We start from the raw sequence: 20,343 nt of genomic DNA on the forward strand, positions 1-20,343 counted from the left end.
GTCTGAATTGGGAAAAAAGATTGACTCAAAGTGATATGTCCATAAATTGTCAACAGATAACGTTGTTGTGAATAAGTGCTACACTAACAAGGTTTAAAAGGTGTGGTGTCTATATGTGTGTCTCTGTGTGTGTACTCACTATATTTGTCCATGCTGGAGAAAGTCTTGTTGGTTTCGTGACGTGGGCTTTTCTTATATTTATTTAGGTCTAGGTACCTTCTAGAGGAAATAACACAAACCACATTGTTCACAAACAGATGTTCTGAACAGCAAACATCCCTTATATGAATCTGTATCTCCATCACGTCTTGCTTTCAGATTTTAATCTATACTGTTTATCATATTCCGTTTTTGTATTTACTTCATTTACATGCTAATAAATACATTCATACTTTAGCATGCTTGTAAATAAAATAAGGTATTTTAAAACCTTACTGTTTATAAACAGATGCACAAAAGATATTTCACAGGAAGAACCATAACAAACACTGATAAACATGTCAAATATGTCCTATTGGCAGGAGCTCTGCACTTACCATGTGTTCCAAGCTGTGCCAGGGAAAATGAAACTTAACTCAGCAAGTGCTTCCAGGCCAGAGGCTACTGGTGTTTTTTTTTTTCTTGGGGGATTTTTGGGGCGTGGCATCCATTGGGGGTGTGGGAGCGGGGTGGGGGGATTGCTAATGGCTATTTGAAGCTAATCTCAACTTATCCCTAACCTTCCATATTCCTATTTATTTCACTGGGCTCATCGTCTTCAGAAATTCCAAATTCCTATTTATCTCTAACCTTACTTCCATATTCCTATTTATTTCTTTGCGTTCTTGATCTGCAACAATTCCAATTTTCTATTTATCCCTAACCTTTCTTCAATATTTCTATTTATTCTGCTTCATTCACGGTCTGCAAAAATGCCAAATTCCTATTTATCCCTAACCTTTCTTCCATATTCCTATTTATTCTGTTTCATTCACGGTCTGCAAAAATTCCATATTCCTATTTATCCCTGACCTTTCAAATTCCTATTTATTTCACTGTGTTTTTTGTCTTAAAAAATTCCAAATTCCTATCTAAAAAGGTTAGGGATGACGCACTGATCTTGAATAAATAGAAAAGTGGAATGTGGATGTGGGGCGATACCACCTGACAGGAAGCAGTCAAAGGGCTGAATTTTGGTGCATTGGTAGAGGACTTACTCTGCACCAACATATCTCAAGCACACAGGCCTGGCTCACAGGGTGTGAGAGTTGGAGTGTGATTTCTCAGGAGGAAACTTGGGGGGTGTGTGGCCCATGGCGGCGCTCACAGTGACATGGTGTTTATGTGGTGTAATTTTGGGGGCGTGCAGACAACTTTTGCCAAAACTTTGAGCTATTCTCAAAGGCCCTTACTTAATAGGTCCCTCACAAACCTTTTTCAAATCCCCCAACCAGTACTTTGCCAAGAATTGCAACTTCCAAGTCCTATTATTTCCAATGGGGCAAGATTTGGAAGATGCTCAGATTCAACTTTGACCACACCCAGTAGACTCAGGGGGACTCCAAACTATAGGGAAAATTGTTATTTTGCAGTTTTACACATTTTAAATCAACAACCAGCTCATAGATATAGTATGGCAATAAGTCTATGTACCCCTTCCATCTTCTTTGTATGGGGGACTCCCCCAATTCCAACTGCAATGTGGGGTCCTATCGACTCTAAATCATTCAAAATGTGTTCCTAAATAGGTCCCTCACAAACCTTTTTCAAATTCCCCCACCAGTACTTTACCACACATTTGAACTTCCAAGTCCTATTATTTCCAATGGGGCAAGATTTGGAAGATGGTCAGAATTGACTTTAACCATGCCCAGTACACTCAGGGGGACTCCACACTATGGGGAAAATTGTTATTTTAGCAGTTTTACTCACTTTGACTCAGAAAAAAACAATTGCATAAAAATTCCAACTTCCAAATCCTATTATATCCAATGGGGTATAATTTGGAAGATGGTCAGAATTGACTTTAACAATGCCCAGTACACTCAGGGGGACTCCAAAACATGGGGAAAATTGTTATTTTTAGCAGTTTTACTCACTTTGACTCAGAAAAAAACAATCGCATACAAATTCCAACTTCCAAGTCCTATTATATCCAATGGGGTATAATTTGGAAGATAGTCAGAATTGACTTTAACCATGCCCAGTTCACTCAGGAGGACATCAAACTATAGGGGGAATTGTTATTTTAGCAGTTTTTTCAGTTCATATTTATTTTGCCACATTTGTGGTGTCCAAAAATTCCCAATTTTTTCATGTCTGACCTTTCTTCCATATTCCTATTTATCTGTTTTTGTCTCCCAAAATTCCAAATTCCTATTTATCCCAAACCTTTAACGGATATTCATTTCATTCTGCTGCAATCACGTTCTGCAAAAATTCCAAATTCCTATTTATCCCTAACCTTTCTTCCATGTTCTGCAAATATTCCAAATTCCTATTTATCCCTAACCTTTATTCCATATTTCTATTTATTGTGTTTCATTCATGTTCTGCAAAAATTCCAAATTCCTATTCGTCCCTAACCTTTCTTCCATATTCCTATTTATTCTGCTTCATTCACGTTCTGCAAAAATTCCAAATTCCTATTTATCCCTAACCTTTCTTCCATATTCCTATTTATTCTGCTTCATTCACGTTCTGCAAAAATTCCAAATTCCTATTTATTCCTAACCTTTCTTCCATATTCCCATTTATTCTGTTCCATTCACATTCTGCAAAAATTCCAAATTCCTATCTAAAATGGTTAGGGATGACGCATTGATCTTGAATAAATTGGAAAATGGAATGTGGATTTGGGGTAATACCGTCCGACAGGAAGCAGTCAGAGGGCTGAATTTTGGTGCATTGGTAGAGGACATATTGTGCACCAACATATCTCAAGCACACAGGCCTGGCTCACAGTGTGTGAGAGCTGGACGTGGTGACATGGTGTTTATGTGGTGTGATTATGGGGGGCGTGCAGACAACTTTTGCCAAACTTTGAGCTATGCTCAGAGGCCCTAAATATGTTGTAGGGGGCCTTTCCACAATTGCATAGATGCCTCCGTTGTGCTCTTGCGTCCTTCTTTTAAGGAGATATGCCCCCTCAAAATTTGGACAAATTTAGGCTTTGGCACCACCTAGCGTCTGAATGGTACACTGCAGAGGCCCCATTCTTACATGTTCGGATTCAGGGTCCCAAGACCTTTCCAACCAACCAAGTGAAGGCAAGTGTCTGGGATATGTTGTCGAGGCTTTTGCTCCCTTTCCATAGACACCTCATAAATATGTTTCGGTCAATTGGTTCAAAAGTTACACACCCCCAAAAGTGGGCGTTTTCACTTGATAGGGTGTAATTCTTGATAGTCATATTTTCACAATTCCATATTCCTATTTAAAAAGGTTAGGGATGACGCACTGATCTTGAATAAATAGGAAAGTGGAATGTGGATGTGGGGCAATACCGTCTGACTGGAAGCAATCAGAGGGCTGACGTTTGGTGCATTGGTAGAGGACCTACTCTGCACCAACATATCTCAACCACATAGGCCTGCATCACAGGGTGTGAGAGTTGGAGTGTGATTTCTCAGGAGGAAACTAGGGGGGCATGTGGCCCATGGCTGCGCTCACAGTGACATGGTGTTTATGTGGTGTGATTTTAGGTGGTGTGCAGACAACTTTTGCCAAAACTTTGAGCTATGCTCAGAGGCCCTAAATATGTTTTAGGGGGCCTTGCCACGATCGCATAGACGCTTCCGGTGTGCTCTTGCGACCCTCCTTTAAGGAGATATGCCCCCTCAAAATTTGGACAATTTTGAGGGGGCATTCCCCCCCCCCCCCCAAAGTGGCCATTTTTTATTTCACGGGTGTAATTCTGGGACAGTTTGTCATAGGCCAATGTCGAGGTGACCACTGCGATCGGGCCATCGAGCCCAAGAGGTTTTGTGTGCCTTATACTTGAAAAACTGACATATTCACCAAATGTCTATCTAAAACAGTTATGCATGGTGTCCTCTAACCTCTAATAAACAGGGAATTGGATTATGAACATTACAACTCACCAGGAAACATTACACATTCACCATTCCAAATGCCTATTTAAAAACCGTAGGGATGGTGCCCTCTAAACATCAATGAACAGGAAAATGGAATATGGAAGACGGGCATTACCAACCCACAGGAAGTAGTCAGAGTGCTGAATGTAATTAAAACAAAACAAAGCTGGATAAATGAAAGTACTTTTATTCATTTTCAATTTCCCTGATAACATTAAATACTTTAGAATGAAATACCAGTGATTGCCACAGATCAAATTGCCCTTTGGTGAAAACATCTCACAAAACTGTGCTTCAAAACTTAAATTTCTACATGATTAAACTAAAAAAAAGCACTGGTAATTAAAGAACAAGTAACAGAGGAAATCAGGTAAGAATGGTTACACACAAAATGCTGTGCTTCAAAACTAAAATTCCTTCATAATTGAACTAAAAGAAAACTGGTAATTAAAGAGCAAATGGAGAAAAAAAACTCAGGGAAGGTGGTCAGCCTCTGGGGTTTCAGGTATTTCTGTATCCTCTTCAAGGTCATCTACATGCTGATTAATTTCAACATCCTGGGTATTAGGTACCAGAATACCCCTTAGGTGGGACTGGATGGGTGGAGGGAGGAAAGAGACTGTATTGGGATCTGGAATGGTACCTGGGTTGAATGGGGTGGGGGAAGGCAGATTTGAGTAAAGCTGGGGGATGTTGGTGACTTCTGTCTGACTTATGGTCGAGCTGTCCAGATCAGGTGTAATGGATTTGAGTTGGGGGATTTTGGCAACCTCTGCATGACTTGTGGTTGAGCAGTCAAGATCAGGTGCAATGGAAGTGAGCTTGGTGGTGTCTGCGACCTCTGTCTGACTTGTGGTTGAGGGGTCCAGATCAGGTGTAATGGATTTGAGTTGGGGGATTTTGGCAACCTCTGCATGACTTGTGGTTGAGCAGTCAAGATCAGGTGCAATGGAAGTGAGCTTGGTGGTGTCTGCGACCTCTGTCTGACTTGTGGTTGAGGGGTCCAGATCAGGTGTAATGAAGTCAAGCTTGGGGATTTCGGTGACCTCCATGTGACTCGTGGTGGACAGAGAATGGGCAAACTTGAGTGTGTGGGGAGGTTGTTCCATGATCTTTCTAAGATAATTTTCAGTCTGCACTTTGCTCAGTTTTTTCAGCACCACACTGCATGGCTTAAGTGGCTCTATGAAGAGCCTTTTGGGGGGTGGATACCCTGGCAGATAATCATCCTCACTGTCGTCCAGCTTGATGAAAAAATCTTCCATGCCAGATTCTGCTGACTCATCATTGTAGTTCGGTTCCTCTTGGCTGGATGAACTGGATGTTTCAAACAGCTTACGACTCCTACTCTGGTGAGTCTGCCTTTTCCTAGTCACTTGCTGTATTGGAGTGTCTTTCTGTGGCCTCACACTAGTTGGTGATGATCCCAATGCCTTCAGGCGGAGTTCTCGGACTTTGAAGGCTTCGTCTTTGGCCATACTGGCTACATAAAATTTTTCTGCTGTCTTTTGATCATGGCACATTGCCTTGGCAACTAACACCTGTTCCTCAGTTGCAAGGTGTCTGTTTGCCTGAAAAGCAAAGATGAATGACATATTACTAGCTAAGCAACCAAATGTCTCAAATCTTGACTTCAGTCTAATCACTGCCTCAAGCCTTGTGGAGTTCCTTCAAAATAATTCTGTTAGGTGTTCTGAGTTGACAGTGTTTTTAACTCAGAACACCCTAACACCTAACCCTGAATGAACTTTACTAGAACCAGAACTGAGCATGCATGGGGGGAGCAAGACAGTTAAAAAAAAGGTGAGATTTACCTGGGTTGCCACTGAAGAACGGATCTGGCCAAAACTCACTTTTCCTCGAAGATTAGCATCCTCCCATGCACGCTGCAGCATTTGTATTGGCTTCTTAATTTGACTGCCATTGTTTGTGTGTAGAAGGTATGGAGTTGAGGCACCATCCTCACAACAAGACCCATAAACAACATCGCGCAACCAGGAGTACTCTTCTGCATCTAGGCAGATACTTGCTTGCCCAAAAGTACTTGCTGTTTTGTGCTCATCCACCTGTGATAAAGTATGTTTCAATTTATATTTAAAAATGAAAGTGACTTCAATGAGATTGACTGAACTCTTTTTTTGCACAAGACTCACCAAAACTTGGAATTTCTGGCCATTGTCCCACTGTTCTGCTTCCCGGACACTGGCCTTGGTCATGTGGGTCATAACCACAGATCGATGTCCGGTAAGAATAGCAATGTATCCCAGCAGATACCCCATGAGGAGATCATGGTTTTCGGAATCATGCGTCTTGGTGAGCTCTTCTGCAAAGTTTGATAAAGAAAAAGCAGCTTGACCCTTCCCTTATCAAGGTTACATTGAAGGTAGGCATGATAATCATGCAGGGACATGGAACTAGCAGGAGCTGCATCTGCTGCCTCAAAGAATGGCCTTTTTCACTTTCCATTTTGCCACTTAAAACTGTTAGGGTTAGGGACTGATTGAAAGTTAAATGGGAAAATGGAAAGTGGAGGAGGGCTGTTTCATGCTACAGGGAGCAGTCAGAGACTTCTAACTTGAGAGCCCCAGAGAGTATCCCAAGCACAACAACACTTTGCCAAACATGTGGCTAAAGGGACTAATGCAACAACAGACTGGATCCACTTTCTCTGATGAGAAAGAATAGTGTGTGTGTAGAACAAGTTTAAAATTTTCAACACTTAAACATGGGTGAGCTATTTGTGGGTCCAGGCAATGTATTATTAAAAGATTGTAATTCAAGTTGAAAAACCTTTTTAGGTTAATGTCTTTTCTGTGAATGACTTACCAAACAAGACTGGAATACTATCCTTTGCAGCAGCCATGAACTTCATCTCATCACTGCTGGGGAGGAGCTCATCTAAAAAGTACATTTTGGAAGATAAATTTAAATAGATGATTGAGCAATAAAAGTGGAAGAAACAAATGTGATAATCTTACTGGTCTTTCTCCGCATCACTTTTTGGCGGTGAACCGTGACTGCCTTTGTTATATCACGGCAAAGTCCCTTGAGCTCATATTGGAGCTGGTCCAGCTCCTGCTTTTTTAGCCTGCTTCCTGCTAAGAAACGGGCTTGAACATGACGACAGTAGAGCCGTACATTGCCCACCATGTTTTTTATAGAAGTTGGGGCATAGCCCTTCTTTCTCAAGTATTCTGGCCACCTACAAAAAAAAATTGTTCACACAAAATCACCTTGAATGCTTAGTCCAATTCAGGGTCACAGCAATCATTGAACAAGAGGCAGGTTACACCCCAGATAGGTCACTAGTCCATCACAGGGCGAACACGCAACCATACACACTCACACTCATTATTATTGACAATTTAGAGTAACCAGTTAACCTAACATGCATGTCTTTTGATGGTTGGGAAAAGACGGCGGACCGAAAGAGAACCCATGCATACACAGGGAGAACATGCAAACTTGGCACAAAACGGCCACTGTTCCACTCCTGTTGGCAACGTAATAATACAAAGGAATATCATTTGTTTGACTTTAATGGATTTGTTCTAACTTACCTCCGTAACCGATCAAGTCGAAATAGGAAACGGAGGTTTCCTTCACCTGCAGTCAAGGGAAGGCCTGAGAGCATGTATAAAATGAACCGCTCTACATGGCTCCTCGACTGCTTCGCATTCTCTAAGTCCTTGCGTGATGTCCGTCCCCCCGCACGGAAGTTTTGGAAGTCGTTGAGTGTTATAACTGTAAACAAAGGGGAAACCATCCTATAGATTCATATTGGTCAAGAGGTATAGATTACATTAATGGATTTCTTACAATTACCATAGTAGGAAGTATGTGATGAGGTCTTTCCGACATATTCACCCTTTTGTGCGGATGTTTGTGGGCCCGGATGTTTATTTGATTTCCGTGATGGGGTCACTTCACGAGGGCCATCATTTCTGCCCTCTTGGGATGGAGTGGTGCTTGAAATGATGGACCTCGTCTCTAATCGTGCCACTCTGAGGCTGAGGCTTTGGATTAACTTATCCTGGGTGAAAAGTGTACTCTCCACTTGTGCAAGTCTCAAATGCACATCTCCTGACTCCTCAGACTCAATGGAGTAAGGCAAAATGTTGGGAGAGAGAGGAATGGGTTCCGCTTGGCCACAAGGAAGCTGATCCAAACTTGTGAGTATGTTTTCCTTCAGCTGAAATTAAGTGTGGAAATTGTGCTTAGCATTTCATAAAAAAAATCATTCATTTCTAAATGATTTACATAAAAAAAAAAAAGATTAACATTCCATTTAATTTGACAGAAAAATGATAATTTGATTTGAGTTATGGTTTCAATCAGGAGGTTTTGGATTACCCTATCTTGGGTGAGAAGGGTTCTCTCCCCTGTTGCAAGTCTCGAATTAATGTCTCCTGACTCCTTCTCAGAGGAGGAAGGGCGAAGGATCAACTCCCCTTGGCCACAAGGAAGCTGATTACAACTAACCCTAACCCTTCATGGGTTCCACAAGTGTGGAAATTGTACTTAGCAATTTCATACACAATTATTTCCAAATGTTTTACATTAAAAAAAATAATAACATTCCAGTTAATTGGACAGAGAAATTATAAATTGATTAGATACATAAATGCTGAGTTATGGTTTCAATCAGGAGGCTGAGATTGATACTTGCATGCCCCTTTTGTACAAATTAATATTTCCCATGTCCACTTTGCAACTTAAAAAGATTAGGGTTAGGGACTGGATTGAAATTTAAATACAAAAATGGAATATGGAACTGAGCAATTTCCAAAAATAGGGTTCACACATTACACTCCAAATTTTAATGCTTGGGTTGTGGTGCTATGCTGATTCTCACACTTCATGGTCACATCTGTGGCTGCTGACCATACAGCTCATTGGGCTCTTAAGTGGGATCCCATACTACTGTTGCCCCCCTTTGGGTTAGTTTTAAGGGGGGAAGCTTAGACCTGGAAGAATCCATGCTCCATGCTCCCAGGTATGACTTCTTTTCATGTTCCAGTACCCTATTTACAAAAGTTAGGGTAAGGGGTGGTTGGACATTTCAATTGAAAGAAAGAATGTGTAAGGGGCCTGTATTTATGCATTGGAATCACACATTCACCCATTTTTCTAACTGCTTAGTCCAATTCAGGGTCACAGAGAGCTGTAGCCTATCCCAGCAATCATTGAGCAAAAAGCAACATACATGACAGACAGATTACCAGTCCAACAGATGGCTAATGGACAACCTTTAATTCTGACAGACAGACAGTTCTAGGGACAAATTACAGTAACCAATTAACCAACATGTATGTCTTTAGAAGGTGGAAAAGAAAGCCAGGACACAGAGAAAACCCGAGCATACACAAGAAGAACATGCAAAATCCACACAGAAAGGCCACTATTTGAACCTCCCCTAAGGCAAGTCTCAAACCAACAACCTTTCTGCTGTAAGGCCGCAGTGATGACCACTATGCCACCGTACAGCAGAGGAATACATCAGAGATTTCTAGATTAAAGTCTAGATGCACCCAGCACTCATCCAACCACACATCTGCTAAGTCATATCAATGCGTCAAACCACAGGTGCAAAATGACACAAGACAGACAGTTATTATATTACCTGGTTGGAAGTGCCCTCTCCAGGTGCTTCATTGTCACTGGAAATTACCAATACCAGATCCCCAGACTCCTCATCTTCTTCATTCTTGATGGGCCCATGGACAGGGCTCATGTATACATGAGAAGCTTAGTGGAACAGAAAAATGTCACTGGATAAATTCAGGCCATATAATTGTGTTAATTCATAAAAAAAATCAAAGTATATGGTAAAAAAAAAAAAAGTTTGTATTTAACCCTACAAAGTAGAACTTATCAAATTTTATACAGTTTCTCGGACATTTTGCTTAACTTCATGCTAGACAGGGTTAAAAAGTTTTCAAGTTTGTATGAAAAGTTTTAATTGTTATTTTTTTAAATTATGTAATGTACTCACATGTATGTTGGATGTCCAGAGTGGACACCATTGCCACTGAGGGCTGACTGGCCCGTAGTTGTCGCAGGGCTTTAACTACAGCACTTCGTTTGGCACTACGCATGACGGGTTCACGATCCTAAAATAAAGGTAAAAATATAAAGGTGAGACCTTTCAGGAGGTTATTTACATATCAAAACACATAGTCTTTAATTAAAGTCATTTACTTACACTGTTATTCCTAAGTGAGTGGTTTTCTATCAGGTGCTTGTCCAGGCGCACCAGATTTTGCTTATCGCAAACTGGACATTCAAGTTTACCATTGAAACTGAAATGACAAAAAACAGGTTTTTCCTTACATAGTATACACAACCTAGGGATGACTAAATAAGGATATATAAATCCACATATAATCAATTCTCAGCCACCATTACACATATTTTGCCCATTTCATTCTATGCCAAACATTTTATACATTCTAGTCTGTATTACAGTCATTCTGCAGATAATTTTATCCAAAGCGACTTCCATGGGATAAGAAACGAGTTAAGCATAACACACAAACCACAAACACCCACAGAAACATGTCTGTTGATACTACTCATGATACTCTTAGAAATTATGCCCTGTAACCTGAAAATAGAATATGGCAATGGGACATTACCAACACACAGTAAGCAGTCAGAAGGCTATATATGTTACCGAGCATTTCCAAATGAAACAAGAAGGTCAAACTCCTCCTGATTGTTAATTAAATGGGATTTCTTCAAATGCTGGCTGATGTTTGCACAATTATGCATGCAAATCCCACATAATTTGTCATCTTGTATTGAAACTCCAGCCTAGAGACAAGAGAAACAATATGGCTAAAACTGTATTTACTAAAATCTGATTACTTGGTATATATCAGAGAATATTTCCACTTGCCATGTTGATGTCCTCAGACATTTGCAGATGTTCTTTTCTTCTGTTTTCCAAACATTCATATACAAAAGAATGATCAATATTTATATTTTAACTCTATAACGTCAAAACAACCACGTCACTACAAGTCCCATTACAGGTGGACAAATTCAGGAAATGGAAAAAAAATGAAAAATTTGAAACCCTTTTTAAAACTTATTTTCTCCAGAAAGTACTTTAAATGTGTGCTAAAACAATTTTGGAATGAAAACTATCAACCAAATAAACATTCATTGTTAAAAATACCAAATTAGTAGCAGCTCAGCCTTTACCTACCTCCCTTGTTGCTCTCTTGTACAGAATGACACCGAATGTAGATCTTCCCACAACACTTAAGTTTTACCTCTGTGACAAACTCCAGACATTTTACATAAGTTATGTTAAAATGGTTGAGGTCATTTTATTTATTTTTTTACTCTTTTGATTCGAGAAAGATTAAATAACATCTAAATCCTGAAAGATAGCAAATCACCAGAATTATATCTATTTCCTTTTGAATTTCTTGGTATGAACCTTTTGAAATTCCATATTGCAATTTAAAAAGCATAGCTAAAATGGAATATTGAAGTTGGGCATTACCAGTTCAACAGGACACTTTCCATATCATTATTTACATTTTAACAGTATGAAGTCAAAACAACCAAGTCCCATTTCAAGGTAAACATTAAAGGTAGACACATTCAGAAAAGGAGAAAAACATGAACATTTTAAAACTCTTTTGAAAACTATCTTTTGTCAAAAGGTACTTTTAATGTGTGCTAAAACAATTTTGGAACCAGAACCATCGACCAAATAAGTCATGTTTATGTTAAAAAACCTAATTAGTAGCAGCTCAGCCTTTACTTACCTTCCTTGTTGCTCTCCAGCACCAAATGACTTCAAATGTTGATCCGCCCACAATGCTTAAGTTTAATTTCTGTAACAAACTCTTGTCATTTTTGTAGTATAAATCTTGTTGTTAAAATGGTTAAGGTCTTTTGATTTTTTTTTTTTTTTTATTTGAAAGATTAAATAAAATCTAAATCCCAGAATATAACAAAGCACCAGAATTATATCTATCTCCATTTAAATTTCTTCGTGCAGACCTTTGAAATTCCATTTAGCAATTTACAAAGTTAAGGTCAAATGGACTATGGAATTGGGTCATTACCACCCCAAAGGAAGCTGTAAGGCCCTGAGGCCCTTCCATTGAGACCTCACTTCACTGCAATTGCAGTCTGCAAATATTCCAAATTCCTATTTATCCCCAATCTCTCTTCCATATTCCTATTTATTTCACTGTGTTCATCGTCTTCAGAAATTCCAGATTCCTATTTATCCCTAACCTTACTTCCATATTCCTATTTATTTAACTGTGTTTATCGACTTCAGGAATTCCACTTTCCTATTTATCCCTAACCTTCCATATTCCTATTCCTGATCCACCCACAATACTTAAGCTTGATTTCTGTAACAAACTCTTGTCATTTTTGTACGACAAATAATGTTTTTAAAATGGTGAAAGGTAATTTTATTTTTATTCTTTTTTTTTTTTTTTTTTTTTTTTTTTTTTAAAGATTAGATAACCCCTAAATTCCAGATGGTAGCAAAGCACCAGAATTATATCTATCTCCATTCAACCCTTGAAATTCCACTTTGTAATTTAAAAAGGTTAGGTCAAGTGGACTATGGAATTGGGTCAGTACCACCTTACATAAATCAGTCAGAGTGCTGAATTTTGGTGCATTGGTAGAGCACGGCCTGCGCAATAGCATATCTGATGCACATGGACCTATCTCACAGAGCATCTGAGCTGGGGTATGATTTTTCAGGAGCCAAATTAGGGAACAGCGCCAAATAGGATGTAGGCGATGGTGTGGGAGGCTGCAGCGCTGGATGGGATCTGGGCACTGGCATTGAGCTTGTAGCGCCGGCATGGGCTGTGGAGCTGGCGGGGACACTGGAGATGTGGGCTGTGGAGCTGGTGGGGGCAAAGGAGACAAAGAAACAGTGGGCTGAACACAGACACAGGGGAATAGGATGGACTAAGGGCGGGATGGCTGGTGGATCCCTGAGAGAGTTTCTGTAACTTCTCTGGCCTCAGCCAGCAGCTCTACCATTCCTGGCTGCTCCAGACATCAGGGTCACAAACTTCCAGGCTGCTGCCAACTGAACAGGGATGGGGTTGGGAGCCGCCATACAGTCGACATAGCGCTTTGTGGTTGAATGAACCGCAAAGAAATCTTCCTCAATACATAATAAATCTGCACTGGAGAACAGAAAACTAAGGGTATAAATATGCAGGGACAAAAAAAGACACTAGGGAGGTGAATGAACCAACGTGACCAGGTGAATCAAATGAACAGGAACAAAAGCTAAACAAGGAACAAGACAAGGAAATTGAACTGGAAAAACTACAAAATAAAACAGGAAACCTTAGGACACAAAAAGTCCAAACTGTGATGGGTTTACTATCACCAACCTACATTTCTGGGTCAAAGTGAGTTAGTGGGTGAATAGAACAAGGACAGGGGGTCTGAAGGAGTTGATTTTTACAAATATTTTTTGGGGTGCAGAGCACTTTCCAAAGATGACTCCACTGTCCTACGAAATGCCTGTATTTTTTAGATCCCCCACTGCCGCCCCTCCCAAAAAAAAGAAGTTCTAAATCACAACAGAAGTTTATTTGAGGGAGTGCAGTGTGCAGACAGGATATATGGGATATGTTGTAGAGGTTGTCATCTCCTTTCCATATACACCTGTTTCGATCAAATGGTTTGAAAGTTTACGCCCCCAAAGGTGGGTGTGTTCACTTTTTGTGGCATGATTCTTGGGCCATTTGTCATATGCCAATATGCAGGTTACTACTGCGATCAGGCCATTGAGCCCAACAGGTTTAGTGTGTTTTTTACTTGAAAAAGTGAAAAATATTCACCATTACAAATGCCTATTTAAAAAGGTTAGAGACGTCACCCTAACCTGATATAGATAAGAAAATGGAATGAAGAAGTGGGGCATTAGAACTAACCAGGAAATATTCCATATTCACCATTCCAAATGTCTATCTAAAATGGTTAGGAATGGCGTCCTCTAACCTGTAATAAACAGGGAATTGGATTATGAATGTTACAACTCACCAGGAAACATTACATATTCACCATTCCAAATGCCTATTTAAAAAAAGGTAGGGATGGTGCCGTCTAAACATCAATGAACAGGAAAATGGAATTTGGAAGACGGGGCATTACCAACTCCCAGGAAGTAGTCAGAGTGCTGAATGTAATTAAAACAAAACAAAGCTGAATAAATGAAAGTACTTTTATTCATTTTCAATTTCCCTTTATTAAATACTTTAGAATGAAATACCTGTGATTGTCACAGATCAAATTACCCTTTGGTGAAAACATCTCACAAAACTGTGCTTCAAAACTTAAATTTCTACATGATTAAACTAAAAAAAGCACTGGTAATTAAAGAACAAGTAACAGAGGAAATCAGGTACGAAGGGTTACACACAAAATGCTGTGCTTCAAAATTAAAATTCCTTCATGATTGAACTAAAAGAACACTGGTAATTAAAGAGCAAATGGGAAAAAAAACTCAGGGAAGAAGGTCAGCCTCTGGGGTTTCAGGTATTTCTGTATCCTCTTCAAGGTCATCTACATGCTGATTAATTTCAACATCCTTGGTATTAGGTACCAGAATACCCCTTAGGTGGGACTGGATGGGTGGAGGGAGGAAAGAGACCGTATTGAGATCTGGAATGGTACCTGGGTTGAATGGGGTGGGGGAAGGCAGACTTGAGTAAAGCTGGGGGGAGTTGGTGACCTCTGTCTGACTTGTGGTCGAGCTGTCCAGATCAGGTGTAATGGAATCAAGTGGGGGTATTTCAGCAAACTCTTTGTGACACGTGGTTGAGTAGGCCTGGTCAGGTGTAATGGATTTGAGTTGGGGGATTTTGGCAACCTCTGCACGACTTGTGGTTGAGCAGGCCAGGTCAGGCATAATGGAGTCCAGCTGAGAGGTGTCTTTGCCCTCTGTCTGACTTGTGGTTGAGCAGTCAAGATCAGGTGCAATGGAGGTGAGCTTGGTGGTGTCTGTGACCTCTGTCTGACTTGTGGTTGAGGGTTCCAGATCAGGTGTAATGAATTCAAGCTGAGTGGCTTCTGCAACCTCTGCACAACTTGTGGTTGAGCAAGCCAGGTCAGGCATAATGGAGTCCAGCTGAGAGGCGTCTTTGCCCTCTGTCTGACTTGTGGTTGAGCAGTCAAGATCAGGTGCAATGGAGGTGAGCTTGGTGGTGTCTGCGACCTCTGTCTGACTTGTGGTTGAGGGTTCCAGATCAGGTGTAATGAATTCAAGCTGAGTGGCTTCTGCAACCTCTGCACAACTTGTGGTTGAGCAAGCCAGGTCAGGCATAATGGAGTCCAGCTGAGAGGTGTCTTTGCCCTCTGTCTGACTTGTGGTTGAGCAGTCAAGATCAGGTGCAATGGAGGTGAGCTTGGTGGTGTCTGCGACCTCTGTCTGACTTGTGGTTGAGGGTTCCAGATCAGGTGTAATGAATTCAAGCTGAGTGGCTTCTGCAACCTCTGCACAACTTGTGGTTGAGCAAGCCAGGTCAGGCATAATGGAGTCCAGCTGAGAGGTGTCTTTGCCCTCTGTCTGACTTGTGGTTGAGCAGTCAAGATCAGGTGCAATGGAGGTGAGCTTGGTGGTGTCTGCGACCTCTGTCTGACTTGTGGTTGAGGGTTCAAGATCAGGTGTAATGAATTCAAGCTGAGTGGCTTCTGCAACCTCTGCACAACTTGTGGTTGAGCAAGCCAGGTCAGGCATAATGGAGTCCAGCTGAGAGGTGTCTTTGCCCTCTGTCTGACTTGTGGTTGAGCAGTCAAGATCAGGTGCAATGGAGGTGAGCTTGGTGGTGTCTGCGACCTCTGTCTGACTTGTGGTTGAGGGTTCCAGATCAGGTGTAATGAATTCAAGTTGAGTGGCTTCTGCAACCTCTGCACGACTTGTGGTTGAGCAAGCCAGGTCAGGCATAATGGAGTCCAGCTGAGAGGTGTCTTTGCCCTCTGTCTGACTTGTGGTTGAGCAGTCAAGATCAGGTGCAATGGAGGTGAGCTTGGTGGTGTCTGCGACCTCTGTCTGACTTGTGGTTGAGGGTTCCAGATCACGTGCAATGAAGTCAAGCTTGGGGATTTCGGTGACCTCCATGTGACTCGTGGTGGACAGAGAATGGACAGGCTGGAAGGTGTGGGAAGGTTGTTGTGCCATGATCTTGCTCAGTTCTTTCACCACCACACTGCATGGCTTAGGTGGCTCTATAAAGAGCATTTTGGGGGTTGGATACCTTGGCAGATAATCATCCTCCTTGTCATCCAGCTTGAGGAAATATTCCTCCATGGCAGATTCCCCTGACTCCTCATCATTGTAGGTGAGTTCCTCTTCACTGGATGAACTGGATGTTTCATGCAGCTTACGCTTCCTACTCTGGCGAGCCTGCCTTTTCCTAGTCACTTTCTGTTTTGGAGAGTCTTCCTGTGGCCTTACATGAGTTGGCAATGATTCTAATGCCTTAAGGCGGAGTTCTCGGACTTTGAAGGCTTCATCTTTAGCCATACAGGCTAGGTTAAACTTTTCTGCTGTCTTTTGGTCATGGCCCATTGCCTTGGCAACTAGCACCTGTTCCTCAGTTGTAAGGTGTCTGTTTGCCTGAAAAGCAAAGATGAATGACATTTTAATAGCTAAGCAACCAAATGTCTCAAATCTTGACTTCAGTCTAATCACTGCCTCAAGCTTTGTGGCGTTCCTTCAAAATAATTCTGTTAGGTGTTCTGAGTTGACAGTGTTGTGAATTTGTGTTATATTAATGAACTTTACTAGAACCAGAACTGAGCATGCAAGACAGTTAAAAAAAAGGTGAGATTTACCTGGGTTGCCACTGAAGAACGGATCTGGCCAAAACTCACTTTTCCTCGAAGATTAGCATCCTCCCATGCACGCTGCAGCATTTGTATTGGCTTCTTAATTTGACTGCCATTGTTTGTGTGTAGAAGGTATGGAGTTGAGGCACCATCCTCACAACAAGACCCATAAAGAACATTGCGCAACCAGGAGTACTCTTCTGCATCTAGGCAGATACTTGCTTGCCGAAAAGTACTTGGTGTTTTGTGCTCATCCACCTGTGATAAGGTATGTTTCAATTTATATTTAAAAATCAAAGTGAGATTGACTGAACTTTCTTTTGCACAATACTCACCAGAACTTGGAATTTCTGGCCATTGTCCCACTGTTCTGCTTCCCGGACACTGGCCTTGGTCATGTGGGTCATAACCACAGATCGATGTCCAGTAAGAATGGCAATGTATCCCAGCAGATACCCCATGAGGAGATCATGGTTTTTGGAATCATGCGTCTTGGTGAGCTCTTCTGCAAAGTTTGATCAAGAAAATCAGCTTGACCCTTCCCTTATCAAGGTTACATTGAAGGTAGGCATGATAATCATGCAGGGACATGGAACTAGCAGGATCTGAATCTGCTGCCTCAAATAATTGCCTTTTTCACTTTCCATTTTGCCACTCAAAACTGTTAGGGTTAGGGACTGATTGAAAGTTAAATGGGAAAATGGAAAGTGGAAGAGGGTTGTTTCATGCTACAGGGAGCAGTCAGAGACTTGTAACTTGAGAGCCCCAGAGAGTATCTCAAGCACAACCACACTTTGCCAAACATATGGCTAAGGGATTAATGCAACAACAGATTGGACCCACTTTCTCTGATGAGAAAGAATTAAATATCTGTAGCATATGTGTAAAACTTTCAACTCTTAAACATGATTGAGGGCTTTGTAAGGGTCCACACAACATAACTAAACATATTTTAATTCAGTTGAAAAACATTTTAGGGTTAACCTCTTTTGTCTGTGAATGACTTACCAAACAGGACTGGAATACTTTCCTTTGCAGCAACCATGAACTTTAACTCATCACTGCTGTGGGGGAGCTCATCTAAAAAGTACATTTCAGAAGATAAGTTTGAAAAGTGAATGAGAAATAAAAGTGGAAGAAACAAATGTTGGAAACTTACTTGTCTTTTTGCGAATCGCTTTTAAGTGGTGAACCGTGACTGCCTTTGTTTTGTCACAGCAAAGTCCCTTTAGCTCACATTGGAGCTGGTCCAGCTCCTGCTTTTTTAGCCTGCTGCCTGTTAAAAAATGTGCTTGAACATGACGGCAGTACTGCCGTACATTGCCCACCATTTTTTTTATGCTCGTTGGGGCATAGCCCTTCTTCTTCAAATATTCTGGCCACCTACAAAAAGAAGTTAAAAAAACAAATAAATCTACTATGTTCAGTCCTTTATGTATACAGAAAACTTACAATAAAGAACTCTGAGGGCACCCTGTCCACAAAATCAACAAATACTTAGTCCAATACAGGGTCACTAGAAGCTAGAGCCTATCCCAGCACTCACTGAACAAGAGGCAGGGTACACCCCAGACAGGTCGCCAGTCTATCACAGGGCCAACACAAAACCACAAACACACTCCTAGGGACAATAACCAGTTAACCTAACATGGGTGTCTTCTGATTGTGGGAGGAGGCTGGCGAACCCAGAGAAAACCCACACATACACAAGGAGTACATGCAAACATGACACACTAAGGCCACTGTTCAAACCAATTTTGGCAACATGCTAATACAAAGGAATTTTAGTTAGTTGAACTTAATTTATTTTATCCAACTTACTGTCGCAACTTATCTAGTTGAAAGAGAAAACGGAGGTTTGCTACTCCTGCAGTCAAGGGAAGGTCCGAGAGCATGTATAAAATGAATCGCTGCACATTGCTCCTTGTCTGCTTCGCATTCTCAAGGTCTTTGCGAGATTTCCGTCCCCCCGCACAGAATCTTTGGAAGTCGTTGAGTGTTGTAACTGTAAATGAAGGGGAAAACATCCCATAAATTAATATTGGTCAAGAAGAATATATGAGATTTGTGGATGTCTGATAATTACCATAGACGGAGGTTGATGAAGCAGTCTTTTGTTGATATTCACCCTTTCGTACAGGTGCCAATGGTGCCTGACATTTTTTTTGCTTTTGTTGTGAGGTCATTTCAGAAAGACCATCATTTCTGCCCTGTTGTGATGGAGTATGGCTCGATATTATGGGACTCATCTCTAATCTGACAACTCTGAGGAGGAGGTTTTGGATTACCCTATCTTGGGTGAGAAGGGTTCTCTCCCCTGTTGCAAGTCTCGAATTAATGTCTCCTGGCTCCTTCTCAGAGGAGGAAGGGCGAAGAATCGACTCCCCTTGGCCACAAGGAAGCTGATTACAACTTATGGCACGTTTCTTCATGGGGCTCTTTTCCTTAAGCTGAAATAGTTAAGTGTGGAAATTGTACTTAGCAATTTCATACACAATTATTTCCAAATGTTTTACATTAAAAAATAATAACATTCCAGTTAATTTGACAGAGAAATTATAAATTGATTAGATACATAAATGCTGAGTTATGGTTTCAATCAGGAGGCTGAGATTGATACTTGCATGCCCCTTTTGTACAAATTACTCAGTTTCCCGCTTCCATTTCGCAACTTAAAAAAGATTAGGGTTAGGGGATGGATTGAAATTTAAATACAAAAATGGAAAATGGAAGAGAGCAATTTCCAAACATACACACACAACATTCCAAATTTTAATGCCTGGGTTGTGGTGCTATGCTGATTCTCATACTTCATGGTCACATCTGTGGCTGCTGGCCATACAGCTCATTGGGCCCTGAAATGGGATCCCATACTGATACTGCTGCCCTCCTTTGGGTTAGTTTTCAGGGGGGCAGTGTGACAATGTAGGGGCTTAGACCTGGAAGAATCCATGCTCCATGCTCCTAGATATGACTTTTTTGTCACCTTCCGGTCCCCTATTTACAAAAGTTAGGATAAGGGGTGGTTGGACATTTCAATTGAAAAAAGGATTGTGTAAGGCACCAACATTTCCACATTCGAATTACCCATTCATCCATTTTCTTAACTGCTTAATCCAATTCAGAGCCACAGAAAGTTGTAGCCTATCCTATAAATCATTGAGCAAAAAGCAACATATACGACAGACAGATTACCAGTCCGACAGCTAACACACTTTTCACTCTGACAGATACTCAGTCCTAGGCACAAATTAAAGTAATCAAATAACCTAACATGCATGTGGGAGAAATTCACAACTGGAGAAAACCCGAGCATACACAAGAAGAACATGCAAAATCCACACAGAAAGGCCACTGTTTGGTCCTCCCCTAAGGCAAGTCTCAAACCAACAACCTTCCTGCTGTAAGGCCACAGTGATGACCACTA

Source organism: Telmatherina bonti (genome assembly GCF_933228915.1).
Source record: "Telmatherina bonti genome assembly, chromosome: 4".
Classification (NCBI taxonomy): Eukaryota; Metazoa; Chordata; class Actinopteri; order Atheriniformes; family Telmatherinidae; genus Telmatherina; species Telmatherina bonti.